This window comes from Chelonoidis abingdonii, chromosome 7 (genome assembly GCF_003597395.2).
Source record: "Chelonoidis abingdonii isolate Lonesome George chromosome 7, CheloAbing_2.0, whole genome shotgun sequence".
Lineage (NCBI taxonomy): Eukaryota > Metazoa > Chordata > Testudines > Testudinidae > Chelonoidis > Chelonoidis abingdonii.
Window position 1 is genome coordinate 24,718,676 of NC_133775.1, and position 8,843 is coordinate 24,727,518.

The following is an 8,843-nucleotide window of genomic DNA, read 5'->3' on the forward strand; positions in this document are numbered from 1 at the left end:
TTCCCTCTCTTTTATGGATTATTATTATTCACTCAGCTCCCAAAATGTGATAGACACTTTACATAGACATGACTGATCTCTGCTTCAAAGAGTTTACAATTGAAACTGAAAATGCAGACAAAAATGGGAGTAAGGAAGTAACAAAGAAAATTAATTCTTGCCCACTTTTCCCAACAATATTCCCACTGAACTGTTCTCTATCTTATCATTTTTAATCTCTTATTATATGTGGAGATTGTAGGGATGCTTCAAGGCAAGGCTGCCTAACACTTTCTATTATAAGACTTTTTTTTCAGTTGCTTATAACTTCGCCAAACTTTAGGCTGAAATTTCTCATACTGGATGTCTGCCTCAGGTTAATTCTTTTTGGATCTTTATGGCAAAAATAGTTCAGCTGTTTCTCAGAACAAGGTTAGGGACATACAGATTGTTTTGCCCTCATTAAAAACATTCTTACAACTGTTTCAGTGTGAAGCTTCAGTACCTCCATGGTTTAGAGCAGGGACATGAAATTTGCTGAAGGGGGAAGTGTTGCCTGCATGTCAGGGAAGTGCATTTTTCTGTACCCATAAAAATATACCCAAATTTGGCATAATTATAGGTCTCCGAAAAACCAGAATTCACACATGCTCAGTAGAGAATTGTTAGATTTTGGCAACTAAATTCTCTAAAGATTCCATTTAAATTCTCTAAAGCATCCACTGTGGCACCAGACACAGGAACGGAAACCTAGGGAAACATTCTCACCTGTACTCGCAATGTTCCTGCATTATTGCTTCCTCATGTGCTGATTCCTAGGAATATCACTTTCATGGGTAGTGTTATTCTATAGAGTGTAACTTTTTAGCCATAACTGAACATTTTTATTCCAAGCTGAACACACAGAATTTGATGGCAAATTACTCAGTTCCTCGGAGGACAGAGTGAAGGGAAAGGCAGTTAGGAAAGAGCTATTGACCTCCACGTCTGTTTTTTTTTCATAAGGTAGCGGACAGTTTATGCAAAGGTTACTGCAGACACAGAGTCAAGGTCTCTAAATGACAAACCCAATCTTATCTCTGTGGCCTTTCAGAATGACTAAAACTGGTTTTAGTCAATCCTTTCTCTAACCACTATAAGCCACCCTCCTTTTCCAGAACCGGAGATAGACTCCAAGATTCCTCATCACCAGTATTCTACTGCTAACTAGGAAATAGTTGCATAACCCACTGGAAAATGCATGTTAAGTCCTCCTCCACTGGGTGGTCTACAAAAGGGTTGTTACTCCTGTAGCTCAATAGTAAGGGTCTAAGATAGGAACCTGAAGATCAGTAAGTTCAAACCCTGCTGATCTGTGTGGGAGGATTGAATAGTTGCATGTGCTTCATACATACGGAGAGACCATCTCTTTAAAACAGATTTTGTACTTTGAAACTATGTTGCGCTGTACACTATGATTTGAATCATCAAAATACTTATGTTTTGTTTCTGGAAAGAAAGTCTCCTAAAACAGGGTTCTTTCAAAAGGGGAGGTTTGTTCTCACAGCTTTCCCAATAAAGCATCCCTTTTATGCTCATGATTTTTCCATGTTTGGACTGTTTTGAATTTGTTTCTAAAATATTGTTTTCCTATTAGACATACAATATTCCCAGAAGAAGACTTTCCAGACCTCCCATTTAAATCTGGTTGGTAAAAATGAGTAGATGATGAGCCTTAGTGCACTGAGCTACCATACCAACAATAGAGTGTAGCCATGATGGCACCAGCAGACAGAGACCTAGCTGCCCTGAAATGTGCCTAGTGTCTTAAACAGGAACTTACTTGAGGTAGCTAGCCACTCTGACTGCTATGACCACACTCTATTCTTAGCATGCTAGCTTGATCAGAGCTAGCACAAGTATGTCTCCTCAAGCTGGGAATTATACCCCAGCTCAAAGTTCAGACATTCTTTTAGGAGAATGATTTAAGCCTTTTCCTTCTTCTTCCCTCCCTCCAAGTACCAAAACACCTTCTTTGTGCATGTTTTATGTATAGAAATGTAGCATTAAAAGCCCATAATTTCCTGGGGTCCATCTCTGGCCATTTTGCACCATTTCCATGCAACTCAGGTGAAGGTAGGTAGAGGGGAGAGAAATGGTGCTTTTGTTCCCTCTCTAGCTGTAGCCCAGGTAGTACAGTAGGTAAGTGTTATGAAAGGTCAGGGGTAGTGAGAGACTTACCATTTTAAAATCAAATACACAAATAGGAAACCATGAGGAGTGTTAAGCACTGCTGCAGGAGAAGGACAAAGGTAGTTCTGAGTCTATGCTCTCCCAGTCCTGGGGCTGCTTTATGCCAGGCTAGTCCCATGGTACATGTAAGAAGAGCCTATTCTAATTGCTTTGGCTGCCTGTTGCTCCAAAAAGCCACTATGGCAGCCCAGAATTGCCAGGGTTCAGGATGCTTTAGCCAAGCCCCTTGCACTCTACAAGCTGATGCAGTGTATCTACCACACTGATTGATTTCCCTTACGCTGGCAGGATCCTCTTGCAGTCAAGTAAGGCAGCATTAGGACAGCTTTGCACTGATGAAGCTGCACTGATGCTGGTGAAGTTCTGGTGCATACAGATTAATTCACATGATTAACAGCAGGAATTTGAGTACAAAAACACAGGAGAAAAAAAAAGTTTGGCCTGATGTGAAATGACAAGTAAGTTGTCCTTTATTTAATGACTCCTCTGGGTCTTGAGAAGTGAGTGAAATTTATCAAGATTATATTCATTTTCCAATTTCCTACAAACCATAGCTGTTCTGTATGTGCTGTGTAAATTCCAGCCATGATTTGACCTGTTATTTCTCTTTTCAACTTCTTGTAATTTAGAATTGAAGATGGATCTGGAAACCTTAACGTGGGGATAAAGTATGGAATACAGGATTTTTAGACATAGGGTAAATGTGTTTGGTATTAGCAATGATGGATTAGCCAATGGGGCCCATGTCCAGGGCCTGTGGCCAATTGGGGTCCCCCAGAAAAATGGGCACCCCTGCACCCTGACCTAATCCTCCTGCCCAACATTCCTGCCTGCCCAGTGATATAGTAAAGGGAGTGAACTCTGAGGGTTCTCTTTGTGTGTGTGGTGGAGAGAGGGAGGGCCTCTTGGAGTCCTGGTGCAGGGAATGAAGTTGGGAAGGAAGTTATGGGGCCTCATGATGAAGAGGTAGGTTGGGAGAGGAGGAGAGATATGCGGCCGTGTAGTATAGGGGTGGGGTGGGGTAGGGAGAGGGGGTAGAAGAGAGAGAAAGGGAAACCTGAGGATTTTGTGGTGCAGGGGGATCCACTTCCAACAATGAATGGTTGTAATTTCATTATTTTGCTGAGGAAAAAATTAGATAATTACTATTGTCTCTCCGCTTTCACAAACAGAAGAAGAAGGCTTTTTAACATGATTTTTGCTATTAATTTAGCAACTTCAGGAGTAATTTAAATCAATTAAGCCAATAATTTTGAGTCATACTTGGTATTTCTGTTAGCACAAAATGCAGCAGTGCTCTTTTCAAATATGATAACACTACAAGAAAGTGTTTCCTAACAGGTAAAGTTGCATAATACAATTTTATGTTAATGGAAATATAAAGTTACATTTTAGAATGCTATTAAAACCTTCCCAGCTTAACTCCTCTGTGCAGCATTTAACTCCTTTCTAGTTTTTATATGACATTCTTATAATAATTAAATAGCAATGTGTTCATAGCATTTGTACCATCCCAGATGTACTGCGGTGAATGGAGAAAGGGAACAATTTCCTTGTTGGTCTTGAATTTGTTCATGTAGTTGTGTTTATGGATCAGACCCTCCCTAACACATTTACACCAAATAGATTAAACAAATACCAATCTTAAGCAATGGCAATATGGTACATTATATGCTTACAGATATGAATGCTAATAATACCATCTCTCATACAGACATTAAAAGTTTCTCATTTTGTATTAAGCTACTGTGTGAAATGCGGTTGTCTTGTACTGCTAAAATTAAGTGATTATTAGCATTAGAAAATATGTAAATTACTAGATTCTGTTTAGGGAGCATAAGATCTCTATCTGCTCATTATCTGTCTGATTATCTCATGCTTGCTCCTATTACAAATTGCAAGGATCCTGGATAGAATTTTTTAGCGAAATTATTGACCAATATTTATTTTGCCTGTATAACAAAAAATCCATAAATTAATTCACCTGATATAAAGACTAACGGTAAATAGGCATCTTAAACTTGGCTTTTAGTTATTTACTGTAGATAGCTCAACAAATTCAAATTACAGTTAGTATAGTGTTGACTTTAATGCTCCAGATTTAACCTTTTTTATACTAAATATCTGGTACACTTTATTATACAGGCTTGTTTTTAAGGCTGCAGATCCATAATGAAAATTGCTTCTGGTTGAAACTTGATTAGATTTTTACCCATATGAATGGGGGTTTTGTTTATAAATTCTAAATATATACGTTTATTTCATTGAGCTGTATATGTAGTAATCACATCTTCCATCTGCTTACCTGACCACTCATAAGTTTGATGTGGCTATTGTTTTAAGTATATATATTGTCACCACTGGGAGAACCATAGACTTCTTACAGAGGATTTTGCCAGCTGTTAATTTGAGCACCTGGCATCCACCCCAGGTTCTATTTCATACATCTTAAATTAAAATAAAATCCAGAAAACATACTGAACTTTAATTTTAAGCATATGAGTAGTCCCACTGAGTTCACTGAGACTACCTGTGTGCTTAGAGTTAAGCATGCACTTAAATGTTTTGCAGGAGCAGAATCAGTGTGCTCAGCACCTGGCAGAAGAAAGATTTTTATGAAAGAAGGGTTTCTTCTCTATTTTGGAAGGGACATATGGAAGTAGAGCTTGGTGAGATGGATACAGGAATACTGTGTAGTTTTGGTGTCCACATTTTAAAAAGTATGTTGACAAATTAGAGGGGTACAGGAAAGATCCACAAAAATTATTCAAGGGCTGGAGAAAATGCCTTATAGTGAAAAACTTACAGCACACTCTGTTTATTTTATCAAAAAGAAATTAGAGGTGACTTGATTACAGTGTATGAATACCCTCATGGGGAGAAATTATTGGTTAGTAATGGGCTCTTTCATCTAGTGGAGAATGGTATAACAAGAATCAGTGGTTGGAAGCTGAAGCCAGAAAAGTTCAAATTGTAAATTAGGTGCAATTTTTTTAACAGCAAGGGTGATCAACCTTTGGAATAAACTACCAAGTGGCGGATTCTTATTCTCCTGATTTCCTCAAAACTGCATGCCATTTTGGAAGATATGCTTTAGCCAAACACAAGTTATTGGGTTTAATACAATGGTAACAGGGTAAAATTTAATAGCCTATGATATAGAGGATGTTAATCAAGATGATTTAATAGTCCCTTCACAAATCCATCAAAATGCCATGTAAACTCCCTTGAGGCAAGGGCAACGTCTTCATGTGAGTTTGTGCAGGATTATAGAATATCAGGATTGGAGGCGACCTTAGGAGATCATCTAGTCCAACCCACTGCTCAAAGCAGGACAAATCCCCAGACATTTTTTTTTTTTTTAAACCCCAGTTCCCTGAATGGCTCCCTCAAGAATTGAGCTCACAACCCTGGGTTTAGCAGGCTAATACTCAAACCACTGAGTTAGTGCTTTGGGTCAGCAGTCACATCATACTGTCAGTACCTGGCCAAAGCAGGGAAGCTAATAATCCAACCAGCAGCTCAAATTCAGTAATGAATCCTAATCACATGCCACCTGAGGCACATTGTGCATATGCTAAGAAGAAGTGGGGCCTGATCCTAATTAAGGCCTCTGGCGGCTACTGTATTACATTTTTGAATAATACAAAGTAATTTCGACTGATACTTTGCCACCCAAAAACCCAGAAAAATATTGGTGGAAATGTAACTTGAGTCTTGATTACCACCATCACCACATAGCAATTGCTAGAATTTCAATGTATGCCCTCAGTAAGCAGGACTGACCGCCTTAATTTAATTATAGAGTAGATTTTGAAATAAGCTGTTCCTCATGATGTCTCCTCCCAAAAAAGATAGAGTGGCCAAGAAAAATAGTTTTATGCATTTTACTTGGGTGGATGGGAAGCCCTGAATATTTTAATATACAACTGTCATAAACAGATAGCTAAGGATTAATGTTTCTTTTACCTGTAAAGGGTTAACAAAGGGAACCAAACACCTGACCAGAGACCATTTTTTTTGTCTTTTTCTTTCTTTTTATATAAAGCTTTCTTTTAAGAGCTGTTGGATTTTTTCCTAGTTGGGGCTCAAGGGGATTGAGTCTGCTGCTCACTAGGGAATTGGTGGGAGGAAGAAGACAGGGGGGAAGAGAAAATCTCTTTGTGTTAGAGTTACAAAGCTTGCATTTGCAGGGACTCTGAGTGAGGGTGAGAGAAACCTGATCTCTCTGGTTTGCGTTTCAAGGAATTGAAACAGGGTGATCTTCCAGGGTCATCCAGGGAGGGGAAGCCTGGGAGGAAGTAACGAGGAGACAAGGGGAGGGGGTTATTTCCCTTTGTTGTGAGACTCAGGGCATCTGAGTCTTGGGGTCCCCCAGGGAAGGTTTTGGGGAGACCAGAGTGAGCCAGGCACTGGAATTCCTGGCTGGTGGCAGCGCTATCAGATCTAAGCTGGTAATTAAGCTTGGGGGTTTCCTGCTAGCATCTCATTTTCTGAACTCTAAGGTTCAGATCTGAGTAGGGACGCTATGACAACAACCCTAAAGAAAATGACCCAAATAAGTTATAACAGCAGACTTCATAAACTTTTATCCCCTTTGTGTTTTTATTAGCCAGAATGATGGCTGTCAATTAAAAGAAAACTGATTTGACAAATATGCTCTTCCTTTGTTGTTTTATGATTACAAGGATAAAAATTATCCAGTGAACAAGCAATTCCAACACCGTGCCCTGTTACAGAGAATCATTTAATATTCTTTGGGCTGCAGAGGTCATCAAAAAAATTGCAAGGTCAACAAACAATGAAAAATTGACTGCTTCTTCTTATGTGTTTTAATAACTGTATTGTCAAAAGAAATGACAATCCAATTTTAACATTGTTCTCCTTGAAGTACCTTTGGGGGCTACCTTCAAATGTAATACAAGACCAGCAGCATTCAGGAAAGGGGAAATCACAAACACTGCCTTTGTTTAATGTTTTTATAAGATGCTGATTGATTGGTTTTATGGTATAATATTTAGATACCTATCAAAACATTATTGAAAAGGAAGCAGCAGCCAGCCTGAAAGAAATGTAGTTTCATATGAATGTTTTTAAAAGTTAGTACAGAATGCTTTTCTTGTCCTGTTTCTCATAGGTTATTTTGTGTGTTGTGCCATGATCTGTCTCAGGCATTCCAGGTCTGTTTCTGTAGCAGGACCTGGTCCTATCTGAAGATCTAGATTAGTGGGCTCAACTAGGGCCGGCTCTAGCCATTTCGCCGCCCCAAGCACAGCGGCACGCCGCGGGGGATGCTCTGCTGCTCGCCGGTCCCGGAGCTCTGGTGGACCTCCCTCAGGCATGCCTGCGGATGCTCCACCGGAGCCGCGGGACCAGCGGACCCTCGCAGGCACGCCTGCGGGAGGTCCAACAGAGCCACCTGCCGCCCTACCGGCGACCGGCAGAGCGCCCCCCATGGCATGCCACCCCAAGCACGCGCTTGGTGTGCTGGGGCCTGGAGCCAGCCCTGCGCTCAACCTCTTTATAGCTAAAAAACCATTTAATCAACAAATGGAATCAAAACAGTGTTAAAATAAAGAAAAGCACTGAGTTACTCTCTCATCCTACTGAACGTCCTGATAGTTATCTGTACTAAATCATTCATGTAGTCCTATAACAAAGTACTTGCTCTATTAACATAATTTCCATGAAATTACTAATAAGGAGCATTAGAAATTTTCTTCTCCAATCCCCAGACAGACTAAAATGTAGACATGGAGCAAACCATATCCATGTGGGGAGGTGCTAAGAATTCCCTGCATTTTAGAAAACTTTAAAACCAGGCATTCCTGCCAAACATCCAATCACATAATACTACGCTGCCTGTGGCATGTGAGGCCCTGTTAGAATCCCAGGAAATGAAATGCACATAGAATCATAGAATATCAGAGTTAGAAGGGACCTCAGGAGATCATCTAGTCCAACCCCCTGCTCAAAGCAGGACCAATTCCCAACTAAATCATCCCAGCCAGGGCTTTGTCAGGCCTGACCTTAAAAACTTCTAAGGAAGGAGAGTCCACCACCTCCCTAGGCATTCCAGCTGCTCACACCCTCCAGGAAAGTAGTTCATATCTCAAATTCCAACTCTAACTCCCTCCAACCTCAACTTGAGACCATTACTTTACTCCTTGTTCTGTCGTCAGGTACCACTGAGAACAGTCTAGATCCATCCTCTTTGGAACCTCCTTTCAGGTAGTTGAAAGCAGCTATCAAATCCCCCCCTCATTCTTCTCTTCTGCAGACTAAACAATCCCAGTTCCCTCAGCCTCTTCTCATAAGTCATGTGCTCCAGCCCCCTAATCATTTTTGGTGCCCTTCGCTGGACTCTTTCCAATTTTTCCACATCCTTCTTGTAGTGAAACAGCAACTCTCAGTGCTCCCCTAGTGTAGGCTGCATCTCCCCTCAGATGCACTGGAAAATTTTGTGCATATAAAATTAAATGCCAAAATCAGCCTTGTAAAAACAGCAAAACCCAAAGCAAAAGACAAGTAGTACATTCCACTTCCAAAGGCCAGGAACCTCGTGAGGGCTAGTGATGTATTATGCAGATGATCTATGGATCATCGTTCACGAAGACATTAGTCCCTGTATT